This window comes from Eptesicus fuscus, chromosome 8 (assembly GCF_027574615.1).
Source record: "Eptesicus fuscus isolate TK198812 chromosome 8, DD_ASM_mEF_20220401, whole genome shotgun sequence".
Taxonomy (NCBI): Eukaryota; Metazoa; Chordata; class Mammalia; order Chiroptera; family Vespertilionidae; genus Eptesicus; species Eptesicus fuscus.
Genome location: NC_072480.1, coordinates 56,113,911 through 56,134,514, shown reverse-complemented (window position 1 = coordinate 56,134,514; position 20,604 = coordinate 56,113,911). Strand labels below are relative to the sequence as shown.

Here is a 20,604-nt window from a genome sequence, read left to right as displayed (position 1 = left end):
TAAATTTTTATCAGTTCAAAAGTTCCAAATTTTATCATCTAAACACATACATTCATGTTTGGAAAAAGTCCTCGATATAATCCATCTGGAGGCTAAATTTTCTGTATCTGTTGACCTGTTAACCTAGAAAACAAGTCATTAACTTTAAATATACAGTGGAACATTGGACAATAATTATGGAAAGACCCATTAAAAATAGGAGAAAAATTAAGACACTGTGGCCCCGTTGGTTGGAGCATTTGATCCCTGGCCTGGGTATGTACCGGAGGCAACTGATTCATCTTTTTCTTTCACATCAATGTTTTTCTCTCTCTTTTTTCCTTCCTCTCTCTCTAAAAGTCAATTAAAACATATCCTCAGGTAAGGGTTAAAAAAAAAAAGGATAAAATGGAAAGACAAAGGAGTCACCACTCCTGAGCAATTTTGAAATTCAGCTGGGCAAAATCTATTCTTTTATTTTTCTAGCATTATTGAAGTATAATTGACAGAAACCCTTTGGCTTTAAGCCTGTGAACTCTTAATCAAAGTACTCAGCCCAACAGAATTCTGATCTAAGGAACTGTTAGAAAATGAAATGGCGTTTTTTAGACCATTTAGTATAGAAATTAAAAATTAGTACATTGGTAATAAACCACTTGATTCAATGAAATCTATAGTGCCATGGTCACGTAGTACCAACATTGTCTATTCTCCTCATAGAACATAAAGCATCATTTTATAAATCACAATTAAGTTTGGGGAGGACTATGAAAACTTGAGCCCAAAATTTTATGGAGTGTCTTTGATTCAGTATCTGGCATCCTATACAATAAAAGGCTAATATGCAAATGGACTGAACAGTGGAATGACCAGTCGCTATGATGCACACTGACTACCAGGGGGCAGACGCTCAATGCAGGAGCTGCCCCCTGGTGGTCAGTGTGCTCCCACAGGGGGAGCGCTGCTCAGCCAGAAGCCAGGCTCATGGCTGGCAAGCGCAGCGATGGTAGCAGCAGCCTCTCCCACCTCTGTGGCAACACTAAGGATGTCTGGCTGATGGCTTAGGCCTGCCCTCCGGGGACAAGGCCTAAGCCGTCAGCCAGACATCCCCTGAGGGATCCCAGAGTGTGAGAGGGAGCAGGCTGGGCTGAAGGACCCCCTCCTCTGAGTGCACGAATTCCACACACTAGGTCTCTAGTTGTTATATAATTGTATAACCAGTTTGTTGTCCAATGTTGTGGTAAGAGGCAAGGTATAATGTCATTGAAGAGGATAAAAATATTCAATATCAGTAGAACAGATACTAGTAATTCCTAGAAGGGTTATACTCACCCTCCATTATAAAATGATGATTTATTAGTTCAGAAGTTTTGAATATATTACTACTTAATGAAAGCCAAGAGAGAATGTCAGCTCATAAGATATGCAAAAAATAATTGTGTCATGATGTATTGGTATAACCTAATAGATATTAATGACAATTATGTTTTGTGTAAAAATTATATTTGAGGCAGAAACTTGGATATCAACAACCATGGACCAAAATTTATCTTAAGGAATAATTTTAAATTTCTCTGAGTACAGTTTTATAAAATGTATTTTAGGTTCAAGAATGAACCTTAACTTCTATCAAAATAAAAATCAAATGTCTTTTTATATATTTGGAGAAATATAGTGCTTGAATGCTAATTTGGTATAACTACAAAAGATTCTGATGAACCATTGAGATTCATATTACTAGGGTCCACATTATATACTATAAATTTCTGAACTTAACCAGTGGTGAGGTTTTATTATTTTTTTTTAAATCTATTAGGGGGATATATAGATTCTTTTTTAAATTTTTTTATTGATTAAGACATTACATATGTGTCCTTATTCCCCCATTACCCCCCCCATTACCTCCTCTCATGCCCTCACCCCCCTGTTGTCTGTGTCCGTTGGTTAGGCTTATATGCATGCATACAAGTCCTTTGGTTGATCTCTCCCCCTTACCCCCACCCTCCTCTACCTTCCCTCTGAGGTTTTATGGTCTGATCGAGATTCTTTTATTTATTTATTTTTTCAGGAAGTTAATTAAAATGACCTAACACTTTAAAACCACAATCTTTGCTTAGAATATAACATCCCACACTGCTAAAACATACTATTCTTCAATTTTAAAGGGTAAATGAATAAATGATTTATAGTATGTTAAATAAAGTTTTAAAAAGTCACTAAAAGTTTATTTTTTGTGTTCTTTTATCATCCCAGTTTAAAATAAAATAAGAATCAGAATACTTCCTGAAAAAAAAAGGCTAATAATATAACCTCCAAACACTAAACTTAATACAGTGAAATTGAAAAAAAAATAAATTACTAGATTAAAGGAATTTGAAGAAATTAGCAATTTGTAATAAAAAATCAACAAATATCCAGTCAACTGAAGATGTTCAATAATTCTAATTAAAATTTAATATAGTTTTTCTTAATATATAACATAAGTGTAAGACAAATCATTTCACTTATTATCTTTAAAATAAATATCTGGTTAAACTAGAAAGTTTACATGTTATCGTGGTATGCTGCATAAAAAATTGTTTTATAGTTAAATTCTGCTTTGGGTCTATTGACAGTGGTTCCGATTTTCACATATTTGACTGATTTGACTATGTTCCTTAGTGAAACACATGAATAATTAGACTTTTTCATAGGTAATATATCAGCTAGATAGCATATAGAAGAAACTAGAATACTTCATTTCTATCAGCTTTGAATATCACATTTATACATTTTCCTTCTTTGTAAATAAAAAGAATCCATAGTATTTCTGTATTTTTATTATGTACTGTCCAGTTAGATGTTTCATATTTGAACAAATAAATAGGTATATTTTCACACACCCTCTTTCTTTCTCTATCTCTGTATCTATCTCTATATATATTTACTGTTTCTTTTTGTCATTGCCCTTAATTTGTTACACAGCAATATTGTGTATGTGTAAGATTTTTGATTTAATATAGTGTATTGAAATAATATAGTATATACAAATGTTATGTATCTAAATTTCTTAAGTTTTGTGTAAAAATATGAAAAGTGCAATGCCACTAACTATAATTAAGACAAACAGGGTTACCACATTTCTCATGATATCTTAATGTTTAGAGTATCCAAGAACTTTTAATGTTCCTCTTATTAAAAGACATTGTTATAGCAATCCATTTCAAGTTTCTTTTCTTGGAAACTTGAAATAAAAAATCAAGTGTTTCAAAATGTCAGTGAGGTCAGATGTTAAAGCAGAAAGAGAGATAATGATTTTCCACAATTATGTATAGAAATATAACAGCAGGAATAAATACTATGTGAATGTCTAAAACCAGAAGGGGAAGAAAAACTTGGAAGATGTAGGAGATTCTATAGCAGCATGACAAAAATAAATAGACAGAAAGCAATTGTGCAATATTAGTAGAAAGATTTATTAACTGTTGCAGTTATTTATTTGTCTAGAACTGCCTTAAATCTTCCAGGGCCCATGACTTGGATATACTGACTATGGACTGTGAAAATGTTATCTGCCAACAAAGCTTTGAAATAGAAATATAAAAAAGTCACATATATAATTTCAATTTTTCTAGGCATATTAAATAAAATAAATGAAAACAAGTACAATTTATTCTAATAATATATTTTATTTAACCTATTTATCCAAAATATTATCACTTCAATATGTAATTAACATAAAATGTATAGAAATATTTTACATTTCTTAGTTTTTTGAAAAATCAAGTGTGTGTTACCTTACTGCACATCTCAGTCCAAACTAGCTGTAATTGAAGAGCTCAGTATTTACTAGTACATATGGCTAGTGGCTAGCACAGCTCAGCCCCTATACCATTTCTCTAATCACAAAAACATTATTTATTATGACTGAGGTTTGTTTTTTGCAAACAAAGGAGCTTACCAAAAATATAAATTAATTATAACAGATTAAATTAAAACAGATTATCATTTTAAAATATATTTTTATTGATTTTAGAGAGGAAGGGAGAGGGAGAGAGAGATACAAACATCAATGAGAGAGGATCATTGATCAGCTGCCTTCTGCATACCCCATAATGGGGATTGAGCACATAACCTGAGCATGTACCCCTGACTGGAATCAAACCCAAGACCCTCCTGTCTGCAGGCTGATGCTCTATCCACTGAGCCAAACCAGCCAGGGCAAATATCCTAATATATAAAAACCCAGGGTGTGTAACAACTTGCCAAAGACTCTAACAAACACTGAAAGTCAGTTCTGCAGTCAGTACTGCGTTGCCAGGGTGACCCAGCACTGACGCAACCCAGCACTGACTGCAAAGGGGGCTGTGGATCAGGCCCAGAGAGAGCCCGAAGAGATAGGCAGGGTCTGATCTGCAGACTCTGTGGCAGCTGTTGATCAATCCTTGCCTCTATCTCTGCAGGCTTCTCCAGCAGCCCTCTGTTTCTCTCCAGGCCTCCCCAGAGCTGCTGATCAGTGCCACCTCTCTGATCAGGCCTGGAGATAGGCCCAGAGATGCTAAATGGCATAGAAACTGACCAATCAGAACTAAATCTGGGTGAACTGTGAGTAGCCAATGGCTGCCTAGGAGGCTGAGCTTTTGATGCTGACTGGCATAGAAACTGACCAATCAGAACCAAATTGGCCAGCAGGGAAGGGCGGTTGGGGGCGAGATCAAGCCTACAGGGGAGGGCAGTTGGGGGAAAGATCAGGCCAACAGGGGGGGGGGGCAGTTAGGGGCAATCAGGCAGGCAGAGATAGTTAGGGGCAATCAGGCTGGCAGGGAAGTTCCATTGGGGGCAAGATCAGGCCAGCAGGGTGGGGGGAGTTGGGGGCAAACAGGCTGGCAGAGGAGGGCAGTTGGGGGTGATCAGGCAGGCAGGGGCAGTTAGGGGCAATTAGGCAAGCAGGCAGAGAGGTTAGGGGCGATGAGGCAGGCAGGCAGAGAGGTTAGGGGCGATGAGGCAGGCAGGGGCAATCAGGCAGGCAGGCAGAGGGGTTAGGGGCAATCAAGCAGGCAGGCAGAGGCAGATAGGGGTGATCAGGCAGGCAGGCAGGTGAGTGGTTAGGAGCCAGCAGTCCCAGATTGTGAGAAAGATGTCCCATTGGAGAGGGTGCAGGGTGGGATGAGGGAACACCAACTCCATGCACAAATTTCATGCACCGGGCCTCTAGTTACATAGGAAAAACAAAAACAAAAAACACTGTAATGCTTGGAACTAAATATGTTATAGCATTTTATGTATTTTCCTTTATAATATATCTTTTTTTGTAATTATTTTCTTTATTTATTAAGGTATTATATATGTGTCCTTATCCCCCCATTGCCCTCTACCCCCACTCATTTTCTCACCCCCGTGGTGTCTGTGTCCATTGGTTAGACTTATATGCATGCATACAAGTCCTTTGGTTGATCTCTCCCCATTACCCCTACCCTCCCCTACCTTCCTTCTGATGTTTGAAGGTCTGATCGATGCTTCTCTGGATCTGTTTTTGTTCATCAGTTTATGTTGTTCATTATATTCCACAAATGAGTGAGATCATGTGATATTTATCTTTCTCTGAGTGGCTTATTTCACTTAGCATAATGCTCTCCAGTTCCATCCATGCTGTAGCAAATGGTAAGAATTCCTTCATTTTTACAGCAGCATAGTATTCCATTGTGTAGATGTACCACCGTTTTTTAATCCACTCATTTGCTGATGAGCACTTAGGCTGTTTCCAAATCTTAGCTATGGTAAATTGTGCTGCTATGAGCATAGGGATGCATATATCCTTTCTGATTGGTGCTTCTAGTTTCTTGGGATATATTCCTAGGAGTGGGATCACTGGGTCAAATGGGAGTTCCATTTTTAGTTTTTTGAGGAAACTCGATACTGTTCTCCACAGTGGCTGCACCAGTCTGCATTCCCACCAGTAGTGCACAAGGGTTCCTTTTTCTCTGCATCCTCGCCAGCACTTGTAGTTTGTTGATGACAGCCATTCTGGCAGGTGTGAGATGGTACCACATTGTCGTTTTGATTTGCATCTCTATGATGATTAGTGACTCTGAGCATGTTTTCATATGTCTTTTGGCCTTCCTTCTGTCTTCTTTATAAAAGCATCTATTTAGGTCCCTTGCCCATTTTTTGATTGGGTTGTTTACCTTCATTTTGTTAAGTTGTATGAGTTCCCTGTAAATGTTGTAGATTAAACCCTTATCTGTGATAACATTGGCAAATATGTTCTCCCATGTAGTGGTCTTTCTTGTTTTGTTGATGGTTTCTATTGCTGTGCAAAAGCTTTTTATTTTGATGTAGTCCCATTTGTTTATTTTTTCTTTAGTTTTCATTGCCCTAGGAACTGTATCAGTGAAGAAATTGCTCGGCATATGTCTGAGATTTTGCTGCCTGTGGATTCCTCTAATATTTTTATGGTTTCCTGTCTTATGTTTAAGTCCTATTTTGAGTTTATTTTTGTGTATGGTGTAAGTTGGTAGTCTAGGTTCATTTTTTTTGCATGTATCTGTCCAATTTTCCCAACACCATTTATTGAAGAGACTGTCTTGACTCCATTGTATGTTCATGCCTGCTTTGTCAAATATTAATTGAGCATAGTGGTTTGGGTCGATATCGGGATTCTCTATTCTATTCTATTGATCTATGTCTGTTCTTGTGCCAGTACCAGTCAGTTTTGAGAACAGTGGCTTTGTAATACAGCTTTATATCTGGTATTGAGATTCCTCCTACTTTGTTCTTTCTCGGAATTAGTGCAGTTATTCAGTGCCTTTTTATTTTTTAATCCAGATGAATTTTTGGAGAGTCCATTTTAGATCTGTGAAATATGCTGTTGGTATTTTAATGGGGATTGCATTGAATCTATAGATTGCTTTGGGCAGTGTGGACATTTTAATGATGTTGATTCTACCAATCCATGAACATGGTATGTTCTTCCACCTGTTTATGTCTTCCTCTATCTCGTTTTTCAGTGTCCTGTAGTTTTCCGCATATAGGTCTTTTACCTCCTTAGTTAAATTTATTCCTAGGTATCTTAATTTTTTTGGTGCGATGGTAAATGGGATTGTTTTTTTTTTTTTTTGGTCTCTCTTTCTGTAAGTTTACTATTGGTGTATAGAAATGCCGTAGATTTCTTGGCATTAATTTTGTATCCTGCTACAGTGCTAAATTCATTTATTAAGTCTAATAGTTTTTTGATGGAGTCTTTAGGGTTTTTTATGATATTGGTATTTGGGATATAATTTAAAGTAGGGGATAGTTGCTGTTCTCTTATAGTTTATATTATAGCAGGAAAAGCAGGAATAAGTTATACTAAAAATGATAAAACCTTTATAATACTAACTCAAAATGGACCATAAACATAAATGTACAACACAAACTATAAAACTTGTAGAAATTAAAATAGGAGGTAATCTAAGTGACTTTGGGTTTGGCAATGATTTGTTTTCAGATACAAGACCAAAAGCATGATCAATGAAAGATGAGATTGATAAGCTAGACTTCATTAAAATAAAAAACTTCTGCTCTGGGAAAAATAAAATGAAACTGTTAAGATAATTAAAAGGTAAGTTATGAACTGTGAGAATATAGCTGACAGAGGACTTGTATCCAAAGTATAAAAAGAATTCCTAAGACAAAATAAGGAAATAAACAATCCAAATTTAAAAATGGACATATCATGTGAATAAATACGTCACAAAAAAACATGGATTAATGGCAAATTAGTAAATGAAAAAATGTTTGACATTATATATCCTGAGAGATTTATAAATTAAAACAAAGAGATACCACTATGTACCTATTAGAATGACTACAATCTAAACCGCTGGTAATACCAAATGTTAGCAAGGATGTGGAAAAGAAACTCTCATTCATTGCTCCTGGAATGCAGAGTTGCTTTATTAGATAGGCTGGTAGTTTCTTATAAAATAACTTTGCCTTACTAAATGAACCAGCAAGTGCACTTCAGATGTTTCTAGGAATCACTAACAAATGCATTAAAATCAATGTGCACACATAACTTGCACATGAATGTGTATGTCAGCTTTATCCCTACCTGCCCCAAATTGGAAGCAACCAATAAGTAAGTGGATAAACAAACTGTGATACAACCAGATAATGTAATTTATTCAGCAATAGAAAGCTTTAAGCTACCAAGCCATAAAAACACATATTAGAACTTTATATGCATATTGACAAGTGAAAAATGCTAAGATGAAAAGATTGCTTACTGTCTGATTCCAACTACTTGACATTCTGGATAAGGGAAATGTATAGAGACAATTTTAACCTTTTGCACTCGGATATCGAGTGTGACTCGACACAGTTAGCATCGGTAGCAGCTCTTTTTATAATCTTTGAATGTATCAATAATTTGAAATATAAAAAAATCCAAATAAATAAGTTTGTATGAAAAGAAACTCCAGTTTTTTATTCTACTGCCGCGCTTTGTAGAATCTGGGGTATTTAAAATATTAAATCCCGAGTAGAATAAAGGAATCGAGAAAAAAGCAAGCGACGGCAAAGGGTTAAAAATCATTTGTTGCCAGGATTTGGGGGCGGTGGAGTAGAAGAGATGTACAGTTGGAGGACAGGGCACATTTAGGGCAATGAAGCTGTTCTGTATAACATTATAATGGTGAAGGCATGACATTATGCTTTAGTCAAAATACAATGAATACAACACTGTAGAGAGCATGTGGGAAGGCACATGGGCATTACTTTAATTATTGTCAGCTGAATCCAGTGGTGTCGGCAAAGCCACGTCCTGGAAACACACTTTGCCGATGCCATGTTGGGTGCCAGATCTAAATATTTCTCTCTTTTCCATGTCCAGCACAGCTAGAGAGCAATCCGGTTCCTGAGTAGGGGTGGCTGGGAGTTGAGAAAATGAAAGAAAGAGACAGACATAGAGATAGAAGGAAAAAGCTGGGGCCAGGTGGGACCACTGTCCTCTGACAGGGACAGGGACAGTGACCTGGAGCCAATACAGCGTGTTTATTTTATACAGCAAAAAAAAAAACAGGAAGTTTTACTAAAAGTCAAGACAAAGGAGATTATGTGCATTCTTGGGTGGGCCTGAGTCATATCCATTCCTGGTGCTTGGCTGGATTTAAATAACAAAACCCACCCCCTGGCACCTGGGCTGAAGGTCAAGCTGACAACACTCCTGCCTTTTGGCAAAGTGTGTTTCCAGGACTTGGCTTTGCAGAGGCCACTGGATTCACCTTACAATAATTAAAGAAATGCCCATGTGCCTTCCCAGGCCCTCTCTACACAACACAGAGTGTAAATCCCAATTTTGGACTTTAGTTCATAATATATATCATTGATATTAACAAATATGTCACACTAATACAAAATGTTAATAATAGAGGAAACTATGAAGTGAGAGTGGGGTTATATGGGAACTCCCTATTCTTTTTGCTCATTATTTCTATAAACCTAAAAATGCTCTGAAAAATAAGGTCCATTAACTGTTTTTAAATGGTATTCACCATAATATAGATTTGACCATGTTACTGTGGATATTCACAGGAGAGAAGGTAAGCTATTACTTATAGAAGATAATTTTATTACTTAAAAATAAAAAAATGAGTAAAAGATAGTATGTCACATCAGATTTTGTGATCTCTCATAAAAAATACATGAGTCTAAAAATAGAAAAATCGTGCACAAGATTATCTTTTCTTTCAGGAATATGTTTGTGTTTTGTTTTTTTTTGTTTTTTTTTGGTGGGGGGGACCTTTTTATCATCCTGTACCTCCAGAAAATTTGGGGAAACTTTGAAGGGAAGGGGTGTAGATAGTCAAACAGCAAAGTAAGGAAAAACATTTTACGGTATTTTATGCTTCTGGAATCATCTTAAGGATTCCTAAAATTACTGCTACCTCAATTTCTCCACAGCAGATTATAGTTTATTTACCGTAGCAGAGGAAAAATTCAAAGTTTTAGAATACCCAGAAATAGGAGTCAATAATATATTTTCATGTGCTCTTTGTAATGCACCAAATGCTCAGCCACATGTGGAGCAGAGAGTGCTCTGCCTCAGGGTGGAAATCGTCACCCCCTTAGGCAGTCCTGGGCCTAGTGCTGATGTTGCTCTTTGAGTGGCTGGGAGCAGGGACAGACGCATCTGCCTGCAGACTAATATCTAATTTAGGGAATGCAGGACACAAATTTTAGGAAGGACAGGCGATCTACAAATAATTTATAGCTTTTTCTTGGTAATTTATAGTAACATGGTAAAATAGTCACACATTTCCTTTGCCTTATTTGCTAAAACAAGGACATGTTTCTTCCTAAACTATGGAAATAGTTTGGATTTTTTTCCCATTGATTTTTAGAGAAAGTGGAAGGAAGGGAGGGACAGAGAGAGAGAGAGAGAGAGAGAGAGAGAGACAGAGAGACAGAGAGAGACAATGGGATGGCAGGGGATGGGAGAGAGACACATCCTCCCACACAAGCCCTGATGGGCCTGGGATCAAACCTGTGACCCAGGTATGTGTCCTTGACCAAGAATCAAATCCTTGACCCTTTTGGTGTGCGGGTCAATGCTCTAACCACTGAGTAACAAAGGCCAGGGCTGGAAATAGTTTTGAGGTTGTTTTCCTTTGTTCTCCTGGCTTTTTCTTTTCCCTTTCCTTTCTGCCACATTGGACCTTTTGGGGCCTTCCTCCCATGTCATCCCCATAGGAAGGCACCTGCCAACCTTGTCTGACAGGAGCACACATCCAAGGCCAGAGTTCAGGTCTGCAGACTGGGTTGGTGCCTCCTCCACCTCAGGGATGTGGGAGCTGAGGAAGAGGCTTTAAAAAAATAATAATAAAAGGGAAAAAAAGGAAGTCCTTCTCAGATCCTTGAAGGATGCAAAGTTTTGCTGATCTAGATTCATTAGAAATGCCTTTTCGCCTGCTGGGACCAACACCCAGGCCTGCTGAAAGCAGAGACCCTCACAGTCCCCAGGTGGCCTCTACCACAGAGGCCTGGTCAGAGACCGAGGTCAGTGGCTGCAGAAATCTGGGCAGCCACGTGGGGGAAGTTCTTCTCAGAGGCCAGAACTCCTTTGCCAGCGGGCTTTGAGTCCTCAAGCTGGGACTGCATGACAAAAGCAATTGCAGTTTTATTTTTTAAGTTTTTTTTTCCCTTCAAATGATTTGTAGCTGTGTGTGCAGCACTTTGTCCTAATATGTGGGCTCTACCATAGAAGCAAATCTAATATGTTTTGGAGAGGAAAAAAAGCAGCCAGCAGGATTGCTGCCCCCACCCCCACCCCCCAAAAAAAGAGCTAGTGGCTTTAAGCAATAGATTTGTATATCCAATTTATTCTTTCAGAGTACAGATAAGTTTACAAAGACCTCTGACTAATTGCTAAGGACACTCATTTTTACCTTTAAGAAACACACATTACTATGTGGATATGTCATACCACCTCATAACATTAGTGGCTTTTCCCCAAAATGCATAAAAATAAAGGTGTAGGCATTCACTTTCATTATGATGCTGAGTAATACTTGGAAAAATACATAAATATTAATAATTTCACTATACAAAACTAAAATATCCAAAAGCATCTACTAAAGAGTGAATGAATTGCATTCATAATAGAAAAATAGAAAATACATTGAGCACCCAATTTTTATTTAAATTTCATCTATCTGCCTAATATAGGGTTCAGTTTAATACTTTATTTTTAATTTAAGGAAATAAATTAGATCACTAGAAATAGGAAAGAATAGGAGTATTTTTGTTGCCTTCCAGAGTCATAGAAAAAGAACTATTTAATCATCAATGTTTGTTTTTACAAGATTAACTGTTAATTTGAATCCAACTCTGGTATCAAAATAGAATAATCGTTATCTAAGTTAAAGAGGTGGACTTTAGATTTTTCACATAAGAATATAGACTTTATGAATTATTTAAAAAATAGAGAAGATATTCATTCTTGATAATCTGGCATTAATTATTAAATAATGACATTAGAAACTGTTTACTTTAATCAAATGATTTTGATGTAAATAATTGCTTTAAATTGAGACATGATTTGAGACTCCGCCTCTCCCGCGGGGCTGTCGGTGCCATGTCAGTGCCAACAAGGGCCATGGACCCAGCCCTTGATTGTGAATTGGCGACTAAAGTGCCAAACTCTTCCCTGGCCCTGATGGTGGTGGCCCTGGCAGCCGCTGACCCCTTCTTGGGATGCCCTCCAGTGATGTGGCAGGAGACAGAAGCCAGAGGGATCACCACAGGCAGAGACTCACACTGGCTTGGCTCCTTCCTGGCCAGAGGTATTGCGAGATGCTGTGCTAAAACAACAGTTGCTTCTTCGGATTGAGTAAAAGCTTTATTATAAGCTCACAATCATCATTATAAACATTTAGGAGTATTTTCTGCATTACATGCTGTTCCCCAAAAGGAGGGATACCTTGGATTCTATAAAAGTAAGGGTGCAATGATGATTCGAATTTTTTCAAATACATTTTTATTGATTTCAGAGCAGAAGAAAGAGGGAGAGATAGATAGAAACATCAATGATGAAAGAGAATCATTGATTGGCTGCCTCCTGCACGCCCCTTACTGGGGATTGAGCCTGCATGCTGGGCATATGCCCTGAGAGGGAATCTAACTGTGACCTCATGATTCCTATGTCGATGCTCAACTACTGAGCCACACCAGCTGAGCATGATTCAAATTTTTGATGGTGCAATCCAGTTTATGGTGTTTGTGCATTATAAAACGTTAATTACTACAAAGCTGGGAATTTCTGGTCATGTGCACAGATTAATGGCTGGATCATGGCAGGTATAATAGCAGTTGTCTGTACTTACCCTCTTGACATGGTCAGAGCACACCTAATGTTCTAGGTGAAAAGGGAACACACTTACACAGGTATTACTCAAGCATTGAAAACAATGTATGCAAAGGAAGGTGGTTCCTGGGATGTTACAGAGGCCTGATGCCTGCTACACTAAGATAGGCCCATATTTACTAGTAGGTGTTTCATTTCTCACTTTAAAGAGTGTTGAGCTTTCCCATGTGCCAAGGTCTTCTTGGCAGACCTTCACCAGACAATCCTAATGTCTTAGTTTTGAAAACTCACATAAACTTACTTTGTGGTGGTGTTGCTAGAGTATCAACAAAGACAATATCCTACCCATTTGATGTAACTCCTAGGCTAATGCAATTAGGAACTGTTCTTCCAGAATTTGAAAAGTTCCTTACTATGCAGGAAACTATGAAGTATATCTATGGACACCATGGAATTGGAAAAGCAGTATATAGTGGTTTATCTCTGAACTACATTTACTGCATTCCCTCTCAAGCAGTGGCTTACAGCATATAAACTTAGGAAAAAGTTTTTTCATCCTTAACCAGAAAAAAAAAAATTGTGATTTGCTTTCTTTAATAAACTCTCAGAGGGAGAAGTAAAATGTTACTTTAATTTTGGGGAGAACATTACTTAAATAAGGATATTTACTCTGTCACAGGAACCACTGGTATTTTAGTACTTGATTTTTTTTTTATTCATCACAAAGCAAAAGTGCTTTCTATCTTTTTTGATGCCAAAAGTTACATAGCAAAACACTGAAAAAAATTCCTAGACTAATGCTGGCTAATGAGTTACATTATTTGAAACCATTTAAAAGTGTTATTTGGAAATAGAACTAAGTTAAAATGGGATTCAAGAGGTTGCCATTAGCTTTATCATGCTGTTCCAAGCTTATAATTGTAATCATGATTTTCAAAGACTCTAGCATTGGTTATTATTATAATAACAAATAAGATTTGTAGCTTAGAAACCAGCATTGAAATATTATCCTTGTTACTTCTCATCTTAAAATTCTGCTCCACTGGACAAAAGGACAAACACTTTTTCTCTTTATTAAAAAATGTGTTTAAAAAGTAGTCATGTAGAGACTCAACAGTCAATGAAGAATTTTTTTTTAAAGAAAGGATTTTATTCACTTATATGATAAATACTGTCCCCTACTAAAAAACAATGACATTTGTCCTTCAATCTGTTAAACTTAGCTAGAAAATTCATATTAATATCTTTTTTATAGCATATGTTAACATGATATAGGAAGCAGGATGCAAAAACAAATTTAATAGGCATTATTAAATATTTTCACACATATGTAGAATCTTGGAAAAATGGTTAAAATTACAGATGAATGTTAAATGTGGACACATGAATATTCGATATACATCAGTGACCTTAATAGAGGCTATGTTTTTACTGATCTCTGGTGACCAACTTGCTTTCTGTGAATCTTCAAATACCCATTTCCAAATCTTCCAGCTCCTGGAGAAGGGCTTTCTCTTTTTGAATTTTCTCCAACTGATTTTTTTCCAGCTGTTTTCCAGTTGCTGCTTGTTCTTTCAGTTGTTCGATTGCTTTCAGTTTCTAGTTTAGGTTCTGCATTTTTTTTTTTTTTTTTTTTTTTTTGTCTACTTCAGGGTGTCCAGAAGTTGGCTGGGAGATATATTTCGTGTTGAGCTCCATGGGGCAGGAGTAGGTGCCAGATCTTGACTCTTGTCACTTCTTGCTTCCTGCTTTGTGGCTTTCTTAGCTTCAGGTTTCCTTTGATTTTTTTTTAAAATATATTTTATTGATTTTTTACAGAGAGGAAGGGAGAGGGATAGAGAGTTAGGAACATCAATGACGGAGAAACATCGATCAGCTGCCTCCTGCACATCCCTCATTGGGGATGTGCCCGCAACCAAGGTACATGCCCTTGACCGGAATCGAACCTGGGACCCTTGAGTCCGCAGGCCTACGCTCTATCCACTGAGCCAAACCGGTTTCGGCTGATTTTTTTTTTTAATTAATAAATCTTTATTGTTCAGATTATTACAATAGTTTCTCCTTTTTTCCCCCATAGCTCCCCTCCACCTGGTTCCCACCCCACCCTCTGTCCTTACCTCCCCCACACTGTACTCATCCATAGGTGTACAATTTTTGTCCAGTCTCTTCCTGCACCCGCCATACCCCTATCCCCCTAAGAATTATCAGTCCACTTCTTTTCTATGCCCTGATTCTATTATATTCACCAGTTTATTCTGTTCATCAGATTTTTAATTCACTTGATTTTTAGGTTCACTTGTTGATAGATATGTATTTGTTATTCTTAATTTTTATCTTTACTTTTTTCTTCTTTCTCTTCTTAAAGAATACCTTTCAGCATTTCATATAATACTGGTTTGGTGATGATGAAATCCTTTAGCTTTTTCTTATCTGTGAAGCTCTTTATCTGACCTTCCAATCTGAATTATAACTTTGCTGGGTAGAGTAATCTTGGTTGTAGGTTCTTGCTATTCATCACTCTGAATATTTCTTGCCACTCCCATCTGGCCTGCATAGTTTCTGATGAGAAATCAGCTGACAATTGTATTGGGTTCTCCCTTGTAGGTAATTAACTGTTTTTCTCTTGCTGTTTTTAATATTTTCTCTCTTTGTCTTTTGCTCTTGGCATTTTAATTATGATATGTCTTGGTGTGGTCCTCTTTGGATTCCTTTTGTTTGAGGTTCTGTGCACTTCCTGGACTTGTAAGTCTATTTCTTTCACCAGGTAGGGGAAGTTTTCAGTCAATATTTCTTCAAATAGGTTTTCAGTATCTTGCTCTCTCTCTTCTTCTGGCACCCCCATAATTCGGATGTTGGTACGCTTGAGGTTGTTCCAGAGGTTCCTTACACTATCTTCAAATTTTTGGATTCTTTTTGCTTTTCCGGTTGAATGTTTTTGCTTCTTTGTATTTCAAATCTTTGACTTGATTCTCGAGTTCCTCTAGTCTGCTGTTGGGTCTCTGTATAATATTTTTTATTTCAGTCAGTGTATGTTTAATTTCTACTTGGTCCTTTTTCATATCCTCGAGGGTCTGGCTAAATTTATCAGCCTTTTCTAGGAAATTCTTGAAAAACCTTATAACTGTGGTTTTGAATTCTATATCCAGTCATTTTTTTCCCTCCATTTCTTTCATTTGTGATCTGTTACTTTGTCTCCACATTTTCACTGCTTCCCTGAGGTGGTAGGGTAGCTTTGTGTGCTAGGTTTCCTATATAGTCCAGTGGGTCGGCTCCCAGTCATCTGAGGTGGACACTCTTGGTGCACCCCTTTGTGGTCTGGTTGTACAGCCTTATTGCAGTTAAGTTTTTATTGTTGTTGGTATCACTGGGAGGAATTGACCTCCAGGCCAATTGGCTATGTGTATCAGCTGTGTCTACGCCAGGAGACCTGTGCTGGAGACAGCCTTATAGGACCAGACTTGCAAAATTGCAAAAGCCTCTGTGCTCAGCTTGGATGGGGCGGAGTCTCAGGGCTAAGCAGACAGTCTTGGCGTCCTGTCAGCCCTGCCCTTGTGTGTGCACCTCCAGACCTCTGCCTTCTGCGGCTCCCCTGAGTTTCCTCCTAACAGTCCAGATTCCCCCAGGCTCGCCCGGAACTGGGGTTCAGTGCAGTCAGGAGCTTCCAACTCCCTTCCACTAGGGAGAGCTAGCGGCAACCTCAGCAGTCAGTCTTCTCTGCGCGCATGCGCCTCCAGACCCCTGGCCGCCACGGTTTCCCCAAGTCTCTGAGTCTCCGTGTGCCTTTCTCTACCTGACAGTCCAGACTCCCCCGTATGAGCCTGGGTCCACAGGGTTTCTCCCAGAACTGGGGTTCAGTGCAGTCGGGGGCTTCCTTCCCTCTCCCACCAGAGAAAGCCAGCCAGGCATTCAGCCGCCCTTCCTCTCTGCGCACGTGTCTCTGTAACTCAGTCCTTTGCAGCTCCTCTGATTTTCCATGAGCTTTTTTCTTTCCTTCTAGTTGTAGAATTTCCACTCAGCCAGCTTTCCTTTGGTTCTGGATGATGTCCGTTCTGTCTTTTAGTTGTAGTTTTGAAATTGTTGTGCGAGGCAGCAGTTTAGGTATTTACCTATGCCGCCATCTTGGTTTCTCCAAGAATTTTCGTGTATTCCTCAAATGTTATTACCAAGTAATATGACTAATTTGAGTATTTTAAAAAGTCAATGTATTTCCAAAAGGCAGTAATAGTAAATACTATCTGTTCTCAAAACAGATTAGAATTATAGATTTGTTTTGTTAGATAATTGGGTGCATACTAGAAAATTTATTTAAGTAAACTGTGAAATGTCCATTAATGTAGATGGGGATGTCAAAAACTGCTCCTCAAGTATTGTCATGATACATCAACTAGTCCTTCATGTAAAATAATTCCAGTACAATATAAACTTAAATAGAAATGTAAAAATGATTTGAATTGCTATCCTTTATATTAAAATGGCTTAAAATATATGAATTACATTTATTGTTTTTAGAGTATTTTTTATGTTTTATTGTAAGCATAACAGAAATGGGAGGGGAACAGTTATAGTTTTGTTCTCAAAAGTAGTGATTTGTAAAATTGATGTGATTTTTAAGACATTAGAATACTAAGTTGAAAGTGTTATTTCTACTTCAATTTTTGTTTTTGTATGAAAGATTTCTTGTCACACCTTGGTAATAATTAGATGAAATGGTTTCATTTTTCAAAGCCTTTATTTCAAAATAAATATGTATCTTTGTATGATTTATAAGTGTATGTGCAGGTAGAAATACATGTGTTTCTAAAACTATTTTGTATAGTTTCATTTCTGGGTTACACAATAGCTAAATATTATTACCACATCTTAAGATAATTTACATGTATAAGTATCTTAGTTATGTTTTATCAATAAAAGGACTGCAAATATTTTCTAAAGAAGTAATTTGAGGACATTATCTTAGTTACTTGATGTAACTAACTTGCTACAAGAAATAACTTTATGAAAACTACTTCACTTTTTACCTTAGAGCTACATTGCCAATATCAATTCTGATACTCAATGAGCCCAGTAGGAAAATGTGCTAAAAATAGTTTTCAAAACTAAATATCATTATGACTATATTTCATTTAAAGTAGTATTATGGTATCTTTTTCCAAATGATATATCTTGTCAACTAGTTGACAGTTGACATTTTACTAACTTATGAGCAAAAACAATAGAAGTTTATCAGATATGGAGCAAATTAGGTAGAAATATATAAAAATTAATTTACAGTGTTCCCCAACATAGAGAATATTTTGTGTAACTCTTCATACAGGAACCATTCTGAAATTTTATATTACTTAAAATGATAGAAAGAAAATCCCCTGAATTTTAAAAATAAAGTTGTTCTTGTAACTCCAAATTTTTGCATGGATCTAAATGTGTCAGTGTTCTCTCCTTCTCTTTTATGATAACTGTGGAGAGACTGGTTCAGCACTGATGGAGTCTTTTGATTGCCTAGGGCTAACAGAAATTAGTTTTCACACTTATAAAGATAAAGTGAAACTTGCAAGCTGAGTTATACTGGAATATTGAGGTCAAAAGGATAACAATTCAAAATGAAGTATTTAAATTGAGAGATATGATTATTTATTTTACTCTGCAGAAAGCAGCTTTTCAGTTTTATACTAGTGGCCCGGTGTATGAATTCATGCACATTGAAAGGAAATTAATTAGAAGAAATATTTTAATAATGCTATTCACCCTTTCTTTATAATAGAAGTGTCAACCAAATTCAAGATTGACAATGACAGATTGAAACACACACAAGAGCTTTATATGTATCGTGCATGTGCGAGTCAACTTAACCTTTTATAGATATAGAATAAACTTGTTTAATTAGACCTGCTTTCTGATTTAGCTAAACTTTTTCCAGCCCAGTGAAGCACCCCAATTTCTCTTTCAGGTAATTGTCAGCAACACAGCAGTAAATATCAACATGAAGCAGATTATTATTGTAGATCATGCAGGGAGAACAAAGGGTAAAATATTTAACTACAGCAGTGTTTGACTATATTCTACACAATGAGAAAACCTGAAGTCATTTTCAAGGTCCACCATTTCTTCTTTTTAGTCGGGTCAAGTTTCTAAGCTTTCTAAATCTCCATTTTCCAGCTAATGAAAAGAAAATAGGATTCCACTGAGTCTCCTATCTACCTACTCCAGGTCTTCTGTGCGGATCAAATGAGATGAGGCATGGGAAAACGCTTCACAGACATTTGGTTAAAGTGTAAAATGTTTGCACCTAGCTATAAAGCAAGTCATGTTCCTGAGTTGAAGAAACACCAAGGAGTCTAATCACTCGGGAGAGGAAGCCAGGCATTGATACGTGACGTAATTACCGGGTGCCCACAGCCACCGTTTCTGGGCTGGACTGTGTTGTGTGCCACATTTTGCACCATGGGTTCTCGGCAGCATCAGTTGCGATTTGGTGGGCTGTCGCTCTGGGGTGGTGGCAGGCCTGTGTCCCACTTGGGGGAAGCCGAGTGTTGCTTTGTAGGCACCAGTCCCGTGGTGCCGTTTCTCTGTAAATGGCCAGTGTGTGTAATGGTAGCTCCTGCATTGAGCGTCTTCCCCTGATGGTCAGTGTGCATCATAGCGACTGGTCAGTCAGACACTTAGCATATTAGACTTTTATATCTATAATAATAAAAGTGTAATATGCTAATTAGAATAGACGTCCTTCTGGGCGACCTTCCGGATGAAGCCAAGGCTGCGAGGGAAGCCCGGGTCCTGGGTGCTGGAGGGAAGCCGGTGTCGGCAGCTGGGTGAAGGAAGAACTACTCTTGCATGAATTTTGTGCATCAGGCCTCTAGTATATAGATAATCCCACTTGTGTATTTTTGCTTTTCTTTTGTGGCCTAATATAAATTTCAAGATTTTATTTTTCTTTCTTTACAAAATGTCATTGGGATTTTAATAGAGATAACATTGATTCTAAAGATAGTTTTGGGTGGTATGAAGATTTTAACAATATTACGTTTTTTTGATATATGAACATGGAGTGTCTTTTCAATTATTTGTCTTCTTTTATTTCTTTTATCAATATATTGTAGTTTTCAGTATACACACTTTTCATTTATTTGGTTAACCTTATGTTTACATATTTTATTATGTTTGACGCCATTGTAAATGGCATTGTTTTCTAATTTTTTGAGGGGGTAGTTCATTGTTAGTGTATACAAATGCAACTCATTTTAATTTGTTAAGTAAACTTCACTGAATATCAGTTCTAACAATTTTTCCCCAAGTCTTTAAGAATTAGTACATATAATATCATGTCATCTATGATAGTTTTACATCTTACTTTCTGATTTGGATGCCTTTATTTTTTTTCTCTCCTAATTACTCTGTTTAGAATTTTTAGTACTATGTTGAATAGAAGTGGCAACTTCTGTTAATTGAGTATTGAATGAAACACAATTTCAGCCTTCAAGGAGCTCCAACATAGCATAAGAGCCAGATAAATTAATTAAACTTATATATAATCACTATAATAGATGTGCATTAAGATGGGAACTATAACAACAAAGATGCATAAAAATGACTTAATGGGCTATGTTTATAGCCTAAATAGAAGGACCTTAAGCTGAAAAGAATAAGAAGAGCTCCTAGTTATGTGGCAAAATAAAAATATATATAGTGAGTTATGAAATTTCATTATGCCTTGGGGGAAGTATTAATAACCTGATAACCCAAGAAAGCAAATGTATGTGCAAGGATAAATAGAAGGTAGTAAAAGGCAGCAAAAATAAGAAGCTACA

At 37.1% G+C, this 20,604-nt stretch overlaps 1 pseudogene; it reads left to right on the top strand.

The window, feature by feature from the left end:
- Positions 1 to 12,073: 12,073 nt before the first annotated feature.
- On the top strand, positions 12,074 to 13,364 carry LOC103298616 (solute carrier family 25 member 16-like; annotated as a pseudogene).
- The last annotated feature ends 7,240 nt before the right edge of the window (positions 13,365 to 20,604 follow it).